Raw genomic sequence first — 7,813 nt, forward strand, 5'->3', positions numbered from 1 at the left:
GCGCTGCTCCATGTACACCAGCAAGCAGTCTCACCACCACCACCACCACCACCACCAGCAGTGCCTACTACACGGCGCGAACACGACAAGAAGCGAACGACGGGCGAACGAACGAACGAATCAGCCACTACCGCTACACCTCCCCCGCCCGGCGCCTACTCCTCTGTTGCTCCCCTTTTCCCCCCACTCCCTCCTTCCTCACCTTGGTTGCCCACAAGACGACATCCGTTTTCGAGCGAGAGCAGCGAATCCGCCCTGCTGCCTTGTCCCAGTTGCGCAGCTAACGCGGCGAGCGAGCGTACGAGACGAGCGCACGAGAGAGAGAGCGAGCGAGCGAGAAGCGAGACCATCGAACGGGAGCCTCGGTCGAATGCGAGACTACAGCTCGATGGCGTGTTGCTGCTGCTGCTGCGTTGTGTACGATTAAAAGCGCGTGGTGGTGGTGGTGGTGGCGCGCGGTGGCCGCACCGACACACATTGCCCATCCTCGGTCGCGCGTTCGCTCAATTATTCATGCAAAGTATACTTCCTTCCTTTCGCTTCGAGCTCAAGCGAGCAAGCGAGCGGGTCTTTGTGGGGTCGCGTTCGAAGCCGGTGCGGTGCGGGGCTGTTCTGCCACGCGCCGCTTATCTCGCTTCGGTTTGATCATTCCCGTTTTGAATCGGCGCTCGGCTGTGGCGAGGAGCGCCCAAAGAAGACACCAATGAATGGTGTGCGGTGAAAGGAAGGAAGAGAGGGTGGTGCAAGGAAGATGTCTTTCCCTCTCTATTGCCCTCATCCCCCCCGTATCTAACCACCATCACCGCACCGCTTGCTGAGACTTTCACCATCTGTCATGCCGACCGAGCGAATTGCAGGAAAGATATATTTTCGGCAAACGTTTATCTAGCGCGGTTCGATAGTTTTAACCGTTTGCATCGCGCAGACCTCCCCCGATTCTTCTTTTTCTTCTTGTTTGTCTCACAAGAAGAGAGCGATGCGATCTACCACGCATCATCTGCTACGTCAATTGAACGTAGCAGCGTAAACAAAATACAACCGCGCTCGTGTCTATAGTCTCGCAAAGCGCGGTGATGGCCTCGCTTCGGCGCTAGAAGCAGAGAGCGTGCGAGCGAGCGAGCGAGCGAGCGAGAGAGTGCCTCCGTGTGTGTGTGTGTGTATGTCGACGATTCCTTTCATCCAAGGAATCGGGGTTTTTCTTTTTCTCTCTCACTAGCGCAACTCAAAACCCCCGGGCCATCCCATTTTGTGGCCATCTTTGAAAACATTTTTGAGAGCCTTCGGTCGGCGAGACTACCGGCGAGGTCCGCACTACGCGGGGGGTTATTTCCTGCGGTGGTTTTTTGTTTTCTTTTTTCTTCTTCTGCATTTTGGTGTTATTGCTACTCCTTTTGCCCCGCTTGTGCCCCCGTTGTCTCACGCTCCCTTTCTCTCCCGCTCTCTGGCTCTGCGCGTACCTTTCATTCGCTCGCTCCGCCCGTCTAGAGGATCGACGTACCTGGGCGCCACTGCGGCCCAGGTACCTAACCCTATGCCCCTGGGTACCCCCTGCTGCCGTCACTATAGCGCTTGAGTGGCGTAATTTGGTTTGCCTCGTACAATCGATGATTATAGCGGAGGCGGCCTCATCATAAACACAAAATAGCTGGAATCCTATAAACAACGGGAAACAAACCACATCCATTCTTTCATCACATCGTTCGTTCGCTTGCGTAAAAATTGCCAAAAAAAACCACAAACATTACGGCAATTGCAGTGTAGTGTAGTTGAATTTCAGTTCGGGATTATTTCGAGGTAATTGTTTTATTTGTAACTGGCTACCCAACCAAGGTACTGGATGCTACTGTTTCCACGAGGTTTACCGGCACCCTAGCTACCCGCTATTGGTAAGTAGCTTTCCCAGGGTAACGTTTCATGACATGCGTACCTCATCTCCATATGGCTGCCACCTGCTCCATATAGTAACTGACTTTCTGTGGTTGGTAGTTCCAATGCCTTTTACAATTCAGGTAATCGAACAATCACAACACAATCGAATCTAGGGCAAACTATTTATCCCAGCATCCTCAAAACGAATTATTAACAGAATGTAACGTAGTGTTTGAAAATTCCTTCTATTTCTTAGAATAGACAAGTTGCTTGGAGCTCCCTTGAGAGAGTTTTAAAAACTGTCAAACTAGTTTATTTTAATACATTTACTAATATGTGCTTATCGTAACTTTTTTAAGCTATCATTAGAAAAGCAAGCGCACACATCGCTCGCGCACTTTTACCAGTTTTGTTTTCTGTTTTCGGGCTGCCGAGTAGTCTGTGTTTAATGTTTAACTCTCACTGACAACCGTAATTTCTTATCATCGCTTATCATTAACATTTTTGGCTCAGAAAAAGCATTGGCAAATATAAGAAAATTCGTTCGCAAAAGTCATTGTACTATTGCTTGGCTGTTGTTGCTGCTGCTGCTGCTGCTGCTGCGGGCTCTGTCATTCAATATGTTGCTGTCCCACTCAAACCATTTTATTAAAATCTCAGCCTCAAGTTTACTACAACATGCACGTGTGCTGGCTCGATCTGAACCGGACTGGGTATGCTGGAATGTGTTTAATTAATCCGTGTACGCGAAGGTCGTTCGAGTATTAAATTTACAAAACAAATACAAAGGATCCAGGGAATCACTTGTCGGGTGAGATTGTTTTGTGGTGTGGATGGTAGGATTGCTATGGAAACGGACTACTAGAACTACATAAGAGCAAAAGGTTTAGTGACTGGACGGGTTTCTATTAACGTTTACACAACCAAAAGGTTTGTTATTTTTTCCCATTCTACTCAGAGAGCTGCGGGCGTCTCCACCGCCCTTGCCGCTGCCGTTGCCGTTGCCGCTGCCGTTGCCGTTGCTACTGCAGCTGCCGAAAGGCATTCACCATCCGTGGCACCAAATATGCGATGGGCGGCCTACTGCGTTTATTTGTTTCCGGAAACTGTTACGTTCTACGTCACCGAAATTAATAGTTGCATAAGCCCAATATTATTGATCAATACCTGTAAGTAAGTAGCAAACGGATTCGCGGTAATTTATGTGGAGTTTATATGCTACGCTGAAGCTCTCGTCAGTAAAATTGGCTAATTATAGCATCTAATGTATGGTTTGAAGAGACCGTATATTCAATCTTTCCGTTAATATGAATCATTTTCATCGCGTCTTGTGAAATTTCACCTGACCGGAACTACACAATGGTTGAATTGTTATGATTGGTTTTGGGTTTTCCCCTAATCATGAAACATTGATTGGCGTTTACTCCTTTTCAGTTTCCTTTTTAATTATTTTCATTGAATTATTCCCAAATTTCGAATAGCGGAGCTGACGTTCCACAATGTACCGTTTGTGATCCTGATTGAAAAAATATTGACCAAAAAAAAACAGCAATACCATTCTGTAGGAAATATAAAAAAATGAAAAAATAAGAGAAAATGACGTCACACAAAACGGCAAAAAGTTTGCAATATGTTGCATCAGAAATATGAAGACTGTACGCTGATGCCGCTTAATGTATTGTTTTTATAATTGAAGGTCCCTCACACATACACACACACACACGCACACACATCCTGGCCATCCAGCGCAGCAGTGTTGGAAGAATATTTTTGCTAATAATCACCCCGGACGAGCACCGCGCGGCGCTAGGAGGATTGAATTCCGCTGAACGCAGCAAGCGACGAAGGAACCGCTCGTTCCACCTCCCCCCCCTCCCTATGGTATGGATGGTATGGTGCTGTGGAGCTCCTCCGCCTACCAGCCTGTTCACGGGAATGTACCCCCCTCTCACAACCCCCCCCCCACCGCCACCCCGACCCTCACGGTGGTCGTGTATTCTCCCACTCGCCGCGCTCTTCGCTGGAGTGGAGCGCAGTCGTCGGGTTTGGTGAAGTGAAAAATAGGAAGAAAAAGAAAACCAAAACAAAAACGAAGCACACAAAGAAACAGCAACGGCGAGAGACGGCAGCGGCGGCGACGGCGGCCGCACAACCTTCGCGTTGGATACACACACACACGCACACACACACACGTACAGAGATACCCTTCGACGCCCTCGATGCCCTCTCTCTCTCTCTCTCTCTCTCTCTCTCTCTCTCTCTCTCTCTCTCTCTCTCTCTCTCTCACGGCGCGCGTGGGTCTTTCGCATCCTTGAATCATTCGGTCATTTCGGACAAACTCGCGGCGGCTCATCATCACAGGGCGGGCCGAGAGGGTAAAAGGGCACAGTGGGAGGGTGTGGGGGGAGGGGGAAGCAGGAGGAGCACAAGCTCATACACACACATACACATGGTGCAGAGGGTGGGGGTTGGAGGGCACCAACAGCAGCAGCAGCAGCAGCACCGAGTGTTCGTGTGCTCTTGCCTCTGTATGTGTGTGTGTGTGTGTTTGGGTTATCGCCTGACCGTGCCAGACCTTAGAACCCTGCTACTGTTGCCGACGCTACCACCACCACCACCCTCCTCATACATGCAGCACACACACACACACTCACACGCACGCACACGCACAGCACCAGACGCATGAATATGGTGCGTGTGTTGAAGGCAGAGAGCGAAGAGCAGCAGCAACAACAACAGCAACAACAGCAACAACAAGAACCCGCATCGCGCGAATGGGGTGGCGGAGTTTCGCATCCCCCACCCCCACTCCTCACCGCACCTCTCCACCCTCCAGCCCCCACAATGTGGTGTTCAATAGGCGCGGCTACTACAGCAGCGTGCTGGTGGATCGTGGAGATATGCTTTATGGTAGGGTGGGAGGGGGGATCGGGAGGTTGTGGTTGCGGACGTTCGCGGTGTGTGTGTGTGTGTGTGTGTTGGGGCCCCTTTCCATCCCCGGCTACTCCACACAACGTTCACTCCGTAAAACAAGCGACATTTCGTCATTTCGTCGACCTCCAGCACGCTCTCTCTCTCTCTCTCTCTCTCTCTCTCTCTCTCTCTCTCTCTCTCTCGCTCTCTCTCTCTCTTCCTCTCCCGCCCGCCCGCTAGCCCGCTATCCCTCCAAGGGTGGTTTCGGAGGGGTATCGTTTGCTTCATCGTTTCATCGCAGCAACCGAACCACGGGAACCACGCCGCCAACACGTTCGCCCTCCCCTCCGAACCCCTTCCCCTTCGGCTGGAAACCCAAATTACCAGCTTCAACTCCCACATGCCACTCCCTCCCAACCCGGCCTTATTCTCCTTCACTCATTGGAGTTCCCCACCAGCGCCGGATTGCCTCGGAATAGCTTCGCAATCTGCTGCAAAAACACATCCACGGGCGCGCGCACACACACACACACACACATGGTCGCGCACGCACGCACTCACGAACGCAACGGCAGGGCTCACTAGATGCCAGGAGATGCAGCAGCAGCAACGGCAGCCAAGCCAGCGTGGATCAAGTAGGCGTGTGGTGCGGTCGCGTGAGGGAGGGAGGTTTGGCTCCCCGCGCGCTCCACGTCGCGCCACCACCATAAAGCTGCCAGCCTTCATCAGCGCCAAAGATCGGTCGCGCGGAGTGCGTGCGGAGGAAACCGCCGGTAGTGGAAGGAGGGGCGGAGGACGATGACGACGACAACGTCGGCGACGGAGAGGAGCGCGTGAGCGGGATAGAGAGAAACAACGAGAGAGAGAAGAGAAAGAGAGAGAGAGAGCAGAAGCAGCAGCCGCTGCTTGCTTTGACTGCTACTGCTGTAGCGCGCGCGCGTGTGTGTGTGTGTGTGCGCACGGTTGTGAATGTATGTATGTGCGCGCGCTCTGGTGTGTTGTCGGGCGCGCGCGCTGCTCGCCATATATTGGTAGAGCGAGAAGCGAGCGGAATTTCGAGGTGCCTCGCTCGAGTGGCGAGACTATTTCAGGTTTTCACTCCCAAACCAACAGCAAGGGATGCTGTGAGAGGGAGAGGGAGGGAGGGAGGGAGGGTTTTTAGAGCTCTCTGGTTGGCCCCGGCGTTTGGCGTCGTCGTCGACGTCGCTGCTGCTGGTGGTAGTGGTGGTAACGAAACGGAGTGCGAGCAGCAGCAGCGGTCTTTCGTGCTGTTGTTGCTGCTGCTGCTGCTGCTGCTGTTGTTGTTTTTGTTTTCCATTCCGCGATGTTTCGATGTTGCCACCGCAACGCGCACCCCGTCGCTCCACCATCCCTTTCCGTGGCTTCCTTTAAACGAATTCGTTTCTCTCTCTCTCTCTCTCTCTCTCTCTCGCGCGCGCGCTCTTTCTTACGCGCATTCACACACATTCATGTTGCTGTCTAACTCCCCCCGCCCCCTTCTCCCTTCCCCACCTTTGCCTCCCCCTTCTACTCCTGTAGCTGTCACCTAGGCTATGGTTGCCTTGGCACCGCAGCAGCCAGCCTCTGCACTGGTGTACCCCGTGGTTTGCCCTTCAAGTATTACCCCGCTACGCTCACCACTCCCGGAGACGGCCGCCACCATCATGTGTGAGAGAGGAATTGCGGGGAAGGGGGGGTGGGGGGATAGAGGATTGCGTTGCGTAGCCTGCTCCAGCCCAGTCTCTCCTATCCCAGGGTGGGGGTGGTGGGCGTTTATGGGCTACTCACATACTCTCCGGGTTCGGTGTGGGCCGCCGGTCGCCGGTGTGGCTCATTGGTGTGCGTGTGTGTGCGTGTGTGTGCGTGTGTGTGCGTGTGTGGTTGCATCGTAAAAAAATGATGGATTTTTGGAATTTTGCATGCTGCAGTCAGGCTCAGGGGCGCTTCGGATTGAGGTGGGTGGCCAAAAGGGTGGATGAGGGGAGGGTTGGCACAAGCGGAACGATATCGCTTTCTCTATCTTCCAGGGCCGCTTCTGACGTTTGTTCATCACCGCAAGCCTCGCCCTATAGCATCGCATACAGTACGGACGGATGTTAAAAACAAGTACTTGCAAGTTCCAGATTGTCCCGGATGGCAATTCGATCTAGAAGTTGCTAGAAGTTGCTACGTGGAGTAAGATTCAATGACACCGATTAGGTTATCGTATCATCGTCATCGTCATCACAATGCTCTGAACAGTATCCTTAAGGTTGGTCCAATGATACTCAATGGTTGCTTAGATACTTTAAGGGGTATACTATAGCGATTCCCCATTCCCTGGTTTTGTTAAATCAAGAAGACAAGTTTCGGTTGTATTTAGAGCGGAGGGATAATCTGCTGCACCACCGCTCCATCGAATGCATGTTGTTGAAAATTATCTAATATAGGCCCCTATTTCAAGCATCTCGTCTGGCAAACAAGATTGCTTTACTCCTGTTGAAAAAACTCAGCGGTCTTGTTTTGAACGTATATAAATGAAGAAATATCAATGGCAACTGCGATGAAAATGAAAAAAAAAATGTATCCAAAACTCATTTTGGTCTGGTGTAAAAAATTGGCAACGAAACCATGAGGCGAAATGACCGGTTGCCGTGTCAACCAACCATGTCCAACATCCAGAAATTGCCCGAATCGCTGACGACTGAGAAGGGACCAAGGCGGGATGATACCACGGGAAGCTTACTGTTTTCGAACTGGGATACCACGAAGAATGTACGGCAACACTTATAACACTTACTTGCTAAATTCTCATACGACTCGCGCATGATCAAATTTATCATTATTTCAACTAGGCAAATAAAGCTTCAGCAGTTTAAGAAACCGGCTGCGTTATTCTAATTAGTTGCAAAAAACGCAACAAACATCTCCAGTTCAGTCTTGTTTGCAAGACTAAGAAGCTGGCACTAAAAGCTAGCAAAGTGAAAATTTGAGACTCGATAGTGTGTAATATTTCCTTTTTGGTCGCAATCACCATTGATAGCTAGCGATG

The sequence above is a fragment of the Anopheles darlingi genome, chromosome 3, assembly GCF_943734745.1.
Source record: "Anopheles darlingi chromosome 3, idAnoDarlMG_H_01, whole genome shotgun sequence".
Lineage (NCBI taxonomy): Eukaryota > Metazoa > Arthropoda > Insecta > Diptera > Culicidae > Anopheles > Anopheles darlingi.